The sequence below is a fragment of the Callithrix jacchus genome, chromosome 8 (assembly GCF_049354715.1).
Source record: "Callithrix jacchus isolate 240 chromosome 8, calJac240_pri, whole genome shotgun sequence".
In the NCBI taxonomy this organism is placed as follows: domain Eukaryota; kingdom Metazoa; phylum Chordata; class Mammalia; order Primates; family Cebidae; genus Callithrix; species Callithrix jacchus.
The window spans coordinates 44,255,259-44,267,574 of record NC_133509.1 but is presented as its reverse complement, the minus strand read 5'-3'; the positions used below and the strand labels follow the sequence as shown (position 1 = coordinate 44,267,574).

Genomic DNA, 12,316 nt, shown 5'->3' with positions numbered 1-12,316 from the left:
ATTGCATAGAAGACCTTGTAAAAGAAAGAGGAAAGTGGGGGAGAGAGAAAAGGCGGGGGAAGAGAGAAAATGTAGGGGAAGAGAGAAGGGAAAGGGAAGAAAAGAGGTAGGAAGAAGAGAAAAGAGGAAATAGAGGGAGGGAGAGAAAGCAAATTATCTGTTCACCACAGAATAGATGTAAGAGAGGAAACCTGGGAGAAACTCAAGAGCACTTCATTATTAACCCAGCCTAATACATTCCATTCCATGGACTATTATATGATCATTCGCACTACACTGGAGACACCGATTTTTTAGGTGGATATATTAACGCCACGTGCTGATTGTGTGCATAGATCATCTCAGAAAGGAATCACCAAAGAAACCCTAACAGTGGATGGCTTTCGGGAGGGGTGGGAGAGCAGCTTTAAGGCTGCACCAGCACCAACCAATAGAACTTTTTGCAATGAGAACCATGTTTCCAGGCCATCTGCAGCCATGGAGCACCTGAAATGTGGCCCAGGCAGCCAAAGAACCAAATCCTTCATTTTCTTTAACGTTAATTTATTTAGATTTTTTTTTCTTTTTTGAGATGGAGTCTCACTCTGTTGCCCATGCTGGAGTGAAGCTGCGTGATCTTGGCTCACCGCAACCTCTGTTCCCCAGGCTCAAGCAGTTCTCCTGCCTCAGCTTCCCAAGCAGATGGGGTTACAGGGGCTCACCACCAAATCTGGCTACTTTTTGTGTTTTTAGTAGAGATGAGATTTCACCATGTTGATTAGGCTGCTCTCAAATTCCTGACCTCAGGTGAGCCACCTGACTCGTCCTCCCAAAGCACTGGGATTACAGGAATGAATCACCATACCTGGCCTCACTTAGACTTCAATAAACACATATGCCACTGGCTGCCATATGGGAGACTCATTTCTATACTCTTTCATAGTTTTTAAACTTTGAATAATTTAAATGCATTGCCTACTTTTTTAGTTGTAGAACCTAATAGAATAGTATTTAGATTGTATTAATCTAAATGAAATCTACCATATAATTTAAATTGTACCAGCGAATGATGATATATAAAAAAATTGTCGGGCCGGGCGCGGTGGCTCAAGCCTGTAATCCCAGCACTTTGGGAGGCCAAGGTGGGTGGATCACGAGGTCAAGAGATCGAGACCATCCTGGTCAACATGGTGAAACCCCGTCTCTACTAAAAATACAAAAAATTAGCTGGGCATGGTGGCGCATGCCTGTAATCCCAGCTACTCGGGAGGCTGAGGCGGAGAATTGCCTGAACCCAGGAGGTGGAGGTTGCGGTGAGCCGAGATCGCGCCATTGCACTCCAGTCTGGGTAACAACAGCGAAAACTCCGTCTCAAAAAAAAAAAAAAATTGTCAAGGTGTGTGTGTGTGTGTATTACCTTTTTTTTTTTTTTTGAGTCAGAATCTCACTCTGCCACCCAGTCTGGAGTGCAGTAGTATGAACTTGACTCACTGCAACCTCCGCCTCCAGGGTTCAAGTGGTTCTCCTGCATCAGCTTCCCGAGTCACTGAAATTACAGGCACACACCACCACACTCAGCTCATTTTTGTATTTTTAGTGAAGAAAGCATTACACCATGTTGGCCAGGCTGGTCTTGAACTCCTGACCTCAAGTGATCCACCTGCCTTGGCCTCCCAAAGTACTGAGGATTACAGGCATCAGCCTGCATGCCCAGCTGCAAAGGTATAATTTTGAGTAAAACCAACAAGGTACAAACAAAAAATAGGAAAGAGCTGGGGTGGTGGCTCATTCCTGTAACCCTAGCACTTTTGGAAGCTGAGGTGGGAAGATCGCTGGAGCCCAGGAGGTCAAGGTTGCAGTGAGCCATGTTTGCACTACTGCCCTCCAGCCTGAGTAATGGAGCAAGACCCTGCCTCAAGAAAAAAATTAAAATTAAAATTAAAAACAAAAACATAAGCGTGACAATTGGGTTTTCATGCTATTTTATGATATGTGCCTTACTCACAATTTGTTACGGTATCATCACATCACCCATCTGATGCAAAAAAGAAAAAATAAAACCCAGAAACTCAAACTAAAAATATTTGCAAATCTATAGGATTATGCATTGTCCTGTGTCTCCCTGAAAGACGCTGAAGCCCTATGCCGCAGGGTCTGTGGATGCGACCTTATTTGGAAATAGGCTCTTCACATGTGATCAAGCTAAGCTGAGCTAATGAGGGTGAATCCTAATCTCGTGTGCCTGGTGTCCTTGTAAAAAGGGGATGTGTGGACAAAGATACCTACAAAGGGAAGACAAAGTCAAGACAGAGACAGAAGACCACCTACAAGCCAAGGAACTCTGGAGGCTCTGAGAATCCAGGAGCAAGACCTGGGACAGACCCTCCCTCACAGCCTTCACAGGAAGAACAAACAAACAATCAAAAACCCCTTGATTTCAGACTCCTGGCCTCCAGAACTGTGAGAATAAATCTCTGTGGTTGAAGCCACACAGTTTAGGGTACTTTGTTAAGGCAGTGCTGGGAAATGAATGCAGAGTTCTTGGGGCGTGCATCAACACTTCTGAAGGAAATGTGGGACGTGGCATGCTTGAACTTACAATTTATACCTTTCTCTACTCTGAATTCTGGTTTTTTTTGAGTGCCAGGGTCTCACTCTGTCACCCAGCCTGGAGTGCAGTGGCACAAGCATGGCTTATTGCAGCCTCCACCTCCTGGGCTCCAGCAATCCTCTTGGCTCAACCTCCTGAGTAGCTGGGACTACAGATACATGCCACTGTGCCTAATTTTTAAAAAATGTTTTGTAGAGATGAGGTCTTGCTATGTTGCCCAGGTTTACCTGGAACTCCTAGCCTCAAGTGATCTTTCCACCTTGGCCTCCCAAAGTTCTAGGAATTATAGGTATAAGCCGTTGTAACTGGCTTGCCCTTTTTTTTAAAAAAAAAAGAGAATCTTGCTCTGTCACTGAGGCTGGAGTACAGGGACATGATCTCACTTTGCTGCACCCTCTACCTCCTGTGTTCAAGCGATTCTTTTGCCTCAGCCTCCTGAGTAGCTCAGCTTATAGGCTCCTACCACCAGACCCAGCTAATTTTTGTATTTTTATTAGAAACGGGGTTTCACCACTGGGCCAGGCTGGTCTCGAACTGCTGACTTCAGGTGATCAGCCCACTTCAGTCTCCCAAAATGCTATGATAATGGTTCACTGCAACCTCTGCTTCTGGGTTCAAGCAATTCTTCTGCCTCAGCCTCCCAAGTAGTTTGGATTATGGGATACTGTCACCATGTCTTTAGTAGAGACAATGTCTCACCATGTTGGTCAGGTTGGTCTTGAGCTCCCGATCTCAGGTGATCCACCTGCCTCAGCCTCCCCCAGTGCTAGGATAACAGGCATGAGCCACTGTGCCCGGCCTACTTCTATTATTATTACATTGTAATATATAATGAAATACTTACACAACTCACCATAATGTAGAATCAGTGGAAGCCCTGAGCTTGTTTTCCTGAAACTAGATGGGTCCCTTCTGGGGGTGATGGGAGGCAGTGACAGATCAACAGGCATTGGATTCTCATAAAGAGCATGCAGTACAGCTCCCTCTCATGTGCTGTTTACAGTAGGGCTTGCTCTCCTATGAGACTCTAGCAACGCCACCAATCTGACAGGAGGTGGAGCTCAGGTGATGATGCCAGCAATAAGGAGTGGCTGTGAACACAGATGAAACCTCCCTCACCCACCTGCTGCTTATCTGCAGGGCTGACGGCCAGTTTCTAACAGGTGAGCCTGGCGCGGTGGCTCATACCTGTAATCCCAGCACTTTGGGAGACTGAGGCAGGTGGATCACCTGAGGTCGGGAGTTTGAGACCAACCTGACCAACATAGAGACACCCTGTCTCTACTAGAAATACAAAAATTAGCTTGGCATGATGGCTTATACCTGTAATCCCAGCTACTTGGGAGCCTGAGAAAGGAATGTCACTTGAATCCGGGAGACGGAGGTTGCAGTGAGCCAAGATCACACCATTGCATTCCAGCCTGGGCAACAAGAGCAAAACTCCACGTCAAAAAACAAACAAACAAATAAATAAAGGCCTAGTGAAATGGCTTACACTTGTAATCCCTGCACTTTGGGAGAATGAGGAGGGTGAATCACCTGAAGTAAGGAGTTTTACACCAGCATGGCCAACATGGTGGAACCCTGCCTCTACTAAAAATATAAAAAGTAGCCAGGTGTGGTGGTACATGCCTGTAATTCCAGCTACTCAGGAGGCTGAGGCAGGAGAATTGCTTGAACCTCAGAGGTGGAGGTTACATTTACCCGAGATCGCACCACTGCAAAGAGTGAGACTCTGTCTCAATGAAAACAAAAAGAAAAAGAAAAACAGGCTACAGACTGGTACCTATTGGTGGCCAGATCTCTGTAACTTCCCTTGTGCACTATTGATTACTGTAACTTATTCCTTCTATCTAGGCCTTCTTGTCTTTCATTCATTCTCTTTTTAAATTATTTTTATTTATTTGAGACAGTCTCTCTCTTTCTGCCAGGCTAGAGCGCAGTGGCATAATCTTGACCCACTGCAACTTCCCCCTCCTGGGTGCAGGCAATTCTCCTCCCTCAGCCTCCCGAGTAGCTGGAATTACAGGCACATGCCACCATTCCTACCTAACTTTTGTGTTTTTAGTAGAGATGGGGTTTCACCATGTTGTCCAAGCAGTTCTTGAACTCCTGACCTCAAGCAATCTACCCACCTCGGCCTCCCAAAGTGCTGGGATTACAGGCATAAGCCACAGCACCCAGCCATTTATTCATTCGTACGTCCATTCATTCTACGAATAACTACTGCCTGGTTATCATATACCCGGCAGGGTTCCGGGCTCTGGGAAAACAGCACTGAGCAAAACAAAGTTGCTGCTCTCTTAATGGATCTATCATTCTAATGAGGGGGAAAGAGACAGGTGATCCATAAACAAACCATTAACACACACAGCACATCAGGTGGAGAGCGCTATGAAGAATAAATACTAAAGCACATGCAGCCAGGTGCGGTGGCTCACACCTGTAATCCCAGCACTTTGGCAGGCTGAGGTGAATAGATCCCTGAGGTTAGGAGTTCAAGACCAGCCTGGCCAACATGGTGAAATTCCATCTCTACTAAAAGTACAAGAAAAAAAAATGAGCCAGGCGTGGTGGCACCTGCCTGTAATTCTAGCTACTCAGGAGGGTGAGGGAGGATTGCTTGAACTTAAGAGGTGGAGGTTGCAGTGAGCTGACATTGCACCACTGCACTCCAGCCTGGGGAACAAAGCAAGACTCTGTCTTCAAAAATAAAAAAGTAAAGAGAAATCAGGTGCAGGTTAGAGTGCATTAGCACAAGCAGGGGTGCTTGGTGGTGGTGAAGGTGGTCAGGAAAGGCCTCTGTGAAGGTGATAGACATGAGGGCTGAGCCTGGGGACTTCTGGGAAGAGTAGCATGGGAGGGCTCTAGGTGTTTGTCCCATTTGTGGTCGTTTTATTTTGTTTTGTTTTTGAGACAAAGTCTTGCTCTGTTGCCCAGGCTGGAGTGAAGTGGCACAATCTCTGCTCACTGCAATCTCCACCACCTAGGTTCAAGCCACCTCAGCCTCCCAAAGAGCTGGGATGGCAGGCATGAGTCACTGTGCCTGGCCTATGCATCAACATGTTTAAATTCTTCTGAAAGCTGTTCTTTAGGTAGAGTGTTCTGACAGCCATCAGAAATAAATGACAGAAAGGCAGGAGAAAGATCACATCAGTGACAGGGTGGCTGTGGATATCTGCTGGCCAGCAGCAGGAAAGCCACTCAGATCCCGGATTCTACCTCTGCAACCTGCCTGCCCCTGAACCCTCCTCCCCACATCAGTAGAGGCCTGGAACTCTCAGAAGAGCAGACCTCACCAGCCACTGTCACCTTCACCAGAATTATGTGATTCATTCGTTCACACAGAAGACAGCAGGATCCCTGATAGAATAGGATCCAGAACGTGTGGGTTTTGATAGACAGGGTGGTAGAATCTGGAGGCTCCACCTACCTCACCTCCTGACCCCCACACTTTTTCCCCAGTCCTGCTCAGCATTGAGACTAGAGTGACATCACCAGAAATGTAGACGCTTAGAAGGACACCAGCAAAATGGAGAAGAGGAGGCCAGAGGTCCGCAAGGTGCCCAGTTCCCAGGCCCGGATGCCCAGGACTCTTTCCAGAAAGGCTTCCTCCCAGCCATGAAACTTGATGGTCCTCAAGTTCCTGAGGATGGAGCTGGTGAGCCGGGCCCACAAGTCCTTCTACCTGATTTGCTCTCCTGGGATTGGAGGGGAGAGAGAAATGAAGACATGGCTTGTCCGGAATTCTCCCCTGTACCCTGACAGTCACCCTGCAGCAAATCCCACTGATCTCACCAAGTGTGTCCCAAAGCTGTCTGCCTCCACATCTCTGACCCTCAGTCCTGATCCATCCACCATCATCCTGTGCCTGGACTCCTGCAGGAGCTGACCCGGGACAACTGCCCTGAGGTGGCAGCTTCTGATGCCCAGAGAACAGAGGCTGCTCCTGAGCCCACCTGGGGATGGCACCATCAGGAAGGCTACCTGGAGGTGGGTAATGCCTGAGCTACATTTTTTTTCTTTCTTTTACTTTTTTGGTGAATTTGGGGGGGGGTCTCACTATGTTGCCCAGGCTGGCCTCAAGCTTTTGGGCTCAAGTGATCCTCTGCCCCTGGCCTCCTAAAGTGCTGGGATTACAGCATGAGCTACACATTAAATGACCAGGAGGTAGGTGCTGGGAAGGCAGAGGATAGGGGGATAGAGCCAGGAAGAGGGAGGGGAGGCTTTGAGATAGGCACAAGGCAAAAACCCAGGCACAGGGAGAAACATGACTTGGAGGACACTCAGTTTGGCCAGAGGAGTGTGTGGGCAGGGTCACTTGGCACTTTAGGGTCAGCCAGGAGTTTGGGGTCTCCTGGGCTTCACCGGAAGAGAGGGGCATCATCAGAAGGCAGCTGCCTGGAGAAGGTTTTTTGTTATTTTTTGAGATGGAATCTTGCTCTGTTACCAGACTGGAGTGCAGTGGCATGATCTTGGCTCACTGTAACCTCTGCCTCCTGTGTTCAAGTGATTCTCCTGCCTGAGATTCTAGAGTAGCTGGGATTATAGGTGCCTGCCACCATGATCAGGTAATATTTGTATTTCTTAATAGAAATGGCATTTTGCCATTTTGGCCAGGCTGGTTTGGAACTCCTGAACTCAGGTGATCGGCCTGCCTCGAACTCTCACAGTGCTGGGATTACAGGTGTTAGTCACTGTGCCCGAATGAGGCCATGCAGAAGGCTGGAGAAACAGTCCAAGTGACAGATAGCTGGGCCCAGAGAGGAAACAGGTTTCTTCCCTCCATCCCCCTTCCCTCCCTCTCTCTCTCCTGCCTTTCTTTCCTTTCTTCCCTACTCCTTTCTTCTGCTCTCCTGCCCTTTCGTTCTTCCCTCTCTCCTTTTTTCCCTCTCTCCTACCTTTCTTCCTTCCCTCCCTCATTCCTTCTTTTCCTCTTTCAACTCTTTCCTTCCCCCCATTTGTCCTCCCCTTTCCTATCTTTCTGTCAATCCCTCCTTTTCACTCCTCCCCCTCCCTCATTTTTTTAAATTGAATTTTAGGTTTTGGGGTACATGCGAAGAACATGCAAGATGGTTGCATAGGTACACACGTGGCAGTGTGATTTGCTGCCTTCCTCCCCTTCACCTATATCTGGCATTTCTCCCCATGCTATCTCTCCTCAACTCCCCATCCCCCACTGTCCCTCCCTGTTTCCCCCAACAGACCCCAGTGTATAGTGCTCCCCTCCCTATGTCCATGTATTCTCATTGTTCAACACCCGCCTATGAGTGAGAATATGCGGTATTTCATTTTCTGTTCTTGTGTCAGTTTGCTGAGAATGATGGTTTCCAGTTTCATCCACGTCCCTGCAAAAAACACGAACTCATCCTTTTTGATGGCTGCATAGTATTCCATGGTGTATATGTGCCACATTTTCCCAATCCAGTCTATCATTGATGGACATTTGGGTTGATGCCAGGTCTTTGCTATTGTAAACAGTGCTGCAGTGAACATTCGTGTACATGTGTCCTTATAGTAGAACGATTTATAGTCCTTTGGATATATACCCAGTAATGGGATTGCTGGGTCAAATGGAATTTCTATTTCTAGGTCCTTGAGGAATCGCCACACTGTTTTCCACAATGGTTGAACTAATTTACACTCCCACCAACAGTGTAAAAGTATTCCTATTTCTCCACATCCTCTCCAGCATCTGTTGTCTTCAGATTTTTTAATGATTGCCATTCTAACTGGCATGAGATGGTATCTCAATGTAGTTTTGATTTTCATTTCTTTAATGACAAGTGATGAAGAGCATATTCTCATGTTTGTTGGCCTCATGTATGTCTTCTTCTATAAAGTGTCTGTTCATATCATTTGCCCACTATTAAATGGGCTTATTTGTTTTTTCTTGTAAATCTGTTTTATTTCTAGTAAATTCTGGATATCAGCCCTTTGTCAGATGGGCAAACTGCAAAAATTTTTTTTCATTCTGTTGGTTGCTGATTCACTCTAATGACTGTTTCTTTTGCTGTGCAGAAGCTGTGGAGTTTGATTAGGTCCCACTTGTCTATTTTGGCTTTTGTTGCCAATGCTTTTGGTGTTTTGGTCATGAAGTCCTTGCCTATGCCTATGTCCTGAATGGTTTTGCCTAGATGCAAAAATTTTCAATAAAATACTGGCAAGCTGATTGCAAGAGCACATCAAAAACTTATCCACCATGATCAAGTAGGATTCATCCCGGGGATGCAAGGCTGGTTTAACATACGCAAGTCTATAAACGTAATTCACCACATAAACAGAACCAAAGACAAAAACCACATGATTATCTCAATTGATGCAGAGAAGGCCTTTGACAAAATTCAACAGCCCTTTATGCTAAAAACCCTCAATAAACTCGGTATTGATGGAATGTATCTCAAAATAATAAAAGCTATTTATGACAAACCAACAGCCAATATCATACTGAATGGGCAAAAACTGGAAGCATTCCCTTTGAAATCTGGCACTAGACAAGGATGCCCTCTCTCACCACTTCTATTCAATATAGTACTGGAAGTTCTATCCAGTGCAATCAGGCAAGAAAAAGAAATAAATGGTATTCAAATAGGAAAGGAGGAACCCAAATTATTTCTATTTGCGATGACATGATTGTTTTTCTAGAAGACCTTATCATCTCAGCCCAAAAACTCCTGAAACTGATAAGCAACTTCAGCAAAGTCACAGGATACAAATCAATGTGCAGAAATCACAGGCATTCCTATACACCAATAACAGACTTAAAGAGAGCCAAATCAAGAACGAACTGCCATTCACAATTGCTACAAAGAGAATAAAATACCTAGGAATACAACTAACAAGGAATGTAAAGGACCTCTTCAAGGAGAACTACAAACCACTGCTCAACGAAATAAGAGAGGACACAAACAGATGGAGAAATATTCCATGTTCATGGTTAGGAAGAATCAATATAATCAAAATGGCCATACTGCCCAAAGTAACTTACAGATTTAATGCTATCCCCATCAAGCTACCAATGACCTTCACAGAACTGGAATAAAACACCTTGAACTTCATATGGAACCAAAAGAGAGCCTGCATAGCCAAGTCAATAAGAGAACAACACAGCAGGAGACATCAAACTACTGGACTTCAAACTATACTACAAGGCTACAGTAATCAAAACAGCATGGTACTGGTGCCAAAACAGAGATATAGACCAATGGAACAGATCAGAGGCCTTGGAGGCAACACAACATATCTACAGCCATCCGATTTTTGACAAACCTGACAAAAACAAGCAATGGGGAAAGGATTCCCTGTTTAATAAATGGTGTTTGGAAAACTGTGTAGGTATGTGCAGAAAGCAGAAATTGGACCCCTTCCTGACACCTTACACTAAAATTAACTCCAGATGGACTAAAGACTTAAATATAAGAGTTCCCTTCTTTCTATTCTCCCTCCATTCTTCCCTTCCTCTCTCCTACATTTCTCACCTCCCTCCTTTTTTCTGTAGTTCTCAAACACTGATCCAGCACCTTCTGCATGCCAAACACTAACTAGATACTGAGTCTGCCACAGAGAGTGACTCATGCTGCTGTGGAGCTTCCAGTCTAAGGAGAGCGAGGCCATCAGCCCCTCCCAGGCACTTCCTGCAGGGCCCTTTAGGAAGTGGGAAGTGCTGGGGAAAAGCAAAAATGAACCCAGGACAGGCCAAGGAAGGTAGCTGCTGGGAGGAGAGAGATGGGTGGGCCATATCCTTGCTGGACAGTGGTGAGGGAGGCTGCCCTGACTACAGCGGGTGCTGGAGGGCATAAGGGTCTTCTGGAGTGAGGGTGGTCCTGGTGGAGGGAACAGCTAAAGCAGATGTCTGGAGAGATGTGTGAATATCAGGCAGGTGTGAGGATGGGGAAGTGGGGTAGATGGGAAAGGGAGGGAGACGGGTGGAAGGTGAGGCTGGAGGCAATGAGGTGGCTCAGGGCAGGCCTGGTTGGCCACTGTGGGGCGTCTGGCTTAGACTGAGGAAAATGGGGCCACTGTGGGTCTGAGCAGAGGAGGGTGCAATGGATTCAGCTCACACAGGTCTCCTGTGGCTGGGAGTGGAGAGAGGCTGGGGCAGAAGTAGGAAGTGAGCCAGGGCCTTGCTGCTGGATGCATTTTCAAGATGACGCCAAGCAAATCTGCTGACTGATGGTGAAAAAGGCATTGATCTGACCCAGGACCTGGGGCTGAACACTGGACGGAGGAGCCGCCATCCACTGCGATGGGGAAGGAATGGGGAAGGTCTGCACAATGAACAACACACAGAGACAAGAATAAAGCCAGACCCACCAGCTCCCACTCATCTCTCCCCTCCCCATCGCCCACGCCAAGGCCTGTTTTACTCCCTACTTCCTGCCTGGTCCATCCCTTTCCCAAAAGCTGAACCTGACCCTGATTCCTCTTCTTGGTGATGAATAAATTCAGAGGGAGGAGGCTCAGGAAGACAGCGATGGTCAAGGGACCCAGGAGCTGGGGACAGAGGGGACAGAACGTCAGGAGATCCCGAGGAACCCAGCTGCCAGAGGTGTGTGAAGCACAGCAGCTCTATATTGAATAGGAGCTAGGTAAAAGGAGGCTGAGACCTACTGGGCTGCATTTCCAGGCGGTGAAGGGATTCTAAGTCACAGGATGAGACAGGAGGGCAGCACAGGACACAGGTCAGAGACCTTGCCAGTAAAACAGGCTGCAGTAAAGAAGCCAGTCCAAAACCCACCAAAACCAAGATGGCGACCAGAGTGACCTCTGGTTGTCCTCAGTGATACATTGCCACCAGCGCCATGACAGTTTAGAAATGCCATGGCAACATCAGAAAGTTTCCCTATATGATCTAAAAAAGGGGAGTCATGAATACCCCTCATTTAGCATGTCATGAAGAAATAACCCTAAAGATGGGCACCAGTGCCCGCTGGGCTGCTCTATGGAGTTGCCATTCCATCTTTACTTTTCTAAAAAACTGGCCTTTAGGCGGATCACCTGAGGTCAAGAGTTCAAGATCAGCCTGGCCAACATGGTGAAACCCTGTCTCTACTAGAAATATAAAAGATAGCCAGGTGGTGGCAAGCACCTGTGATCCCAGCTACTCAGGAGGCTGAAGCAGGAAAATCACTTGAACCTGGGAGGCATAGGTTGTAGTGAGCCAAGATCACACCACTACCCTCTATCTAGCCTGGGCAACAGTGAGATTCCATCTCAAAAAAAAAAATAATAATAATAATAATAAATAAAAAATTTAAGAAAAACCCCACTCAACCAAACAAAAAAAATGTGCTTTCACTTTACAGTGAGTTGTTTCTTGCACTAGATCCAAGAATCCTCCCTTGGGGTCTGAATTGAGTCCCCTTTCCTGTAACACAGCTGCAGATCCTGAAGGGGGTCAGTCTTTGGTCCTAAGATGGGAAGATGATAAGGGCAGCCACCAGGTCCCAGGGATCTGGGCTCATGGAGGTCTGCTGGGTCAGGAGGCACCTGCTGAAGATGGGGTCCTTCAATGTCAGGGAGGGGAATGGTCCACTTACATGATGGGGAGAGAGTCATATTCAAGACAGAACAGGCACACACAGGAGTAGGACTGCGGGGTGTTCCCGGCCACAACAGTGAAGTTGAGACCGCTGGAATCAGGACTGGGTTCAAATCCTAACTCTGATGATTGTGAGGGTGGCCTTGGGGCAAGTCGCCTCCCTAACGTGCAATTCCCTTGGCTGC

The 12,316-nt window shown here is 46.9% G+C and overlaps 1 pseudogene; it reads left to right on the top strand.

Annotated features, from left to right (window-relative positions):
- Window positions 1-1,922: 1,922 nt before the first annotated feature.
- Window positions 1,923-2,020, top strand: LOC118145437 (small nucleolar RNA U13; annotated as a pseudogene).
- Window positions 2,021-12,316: the final 10,296 nt, after the last annotated feature.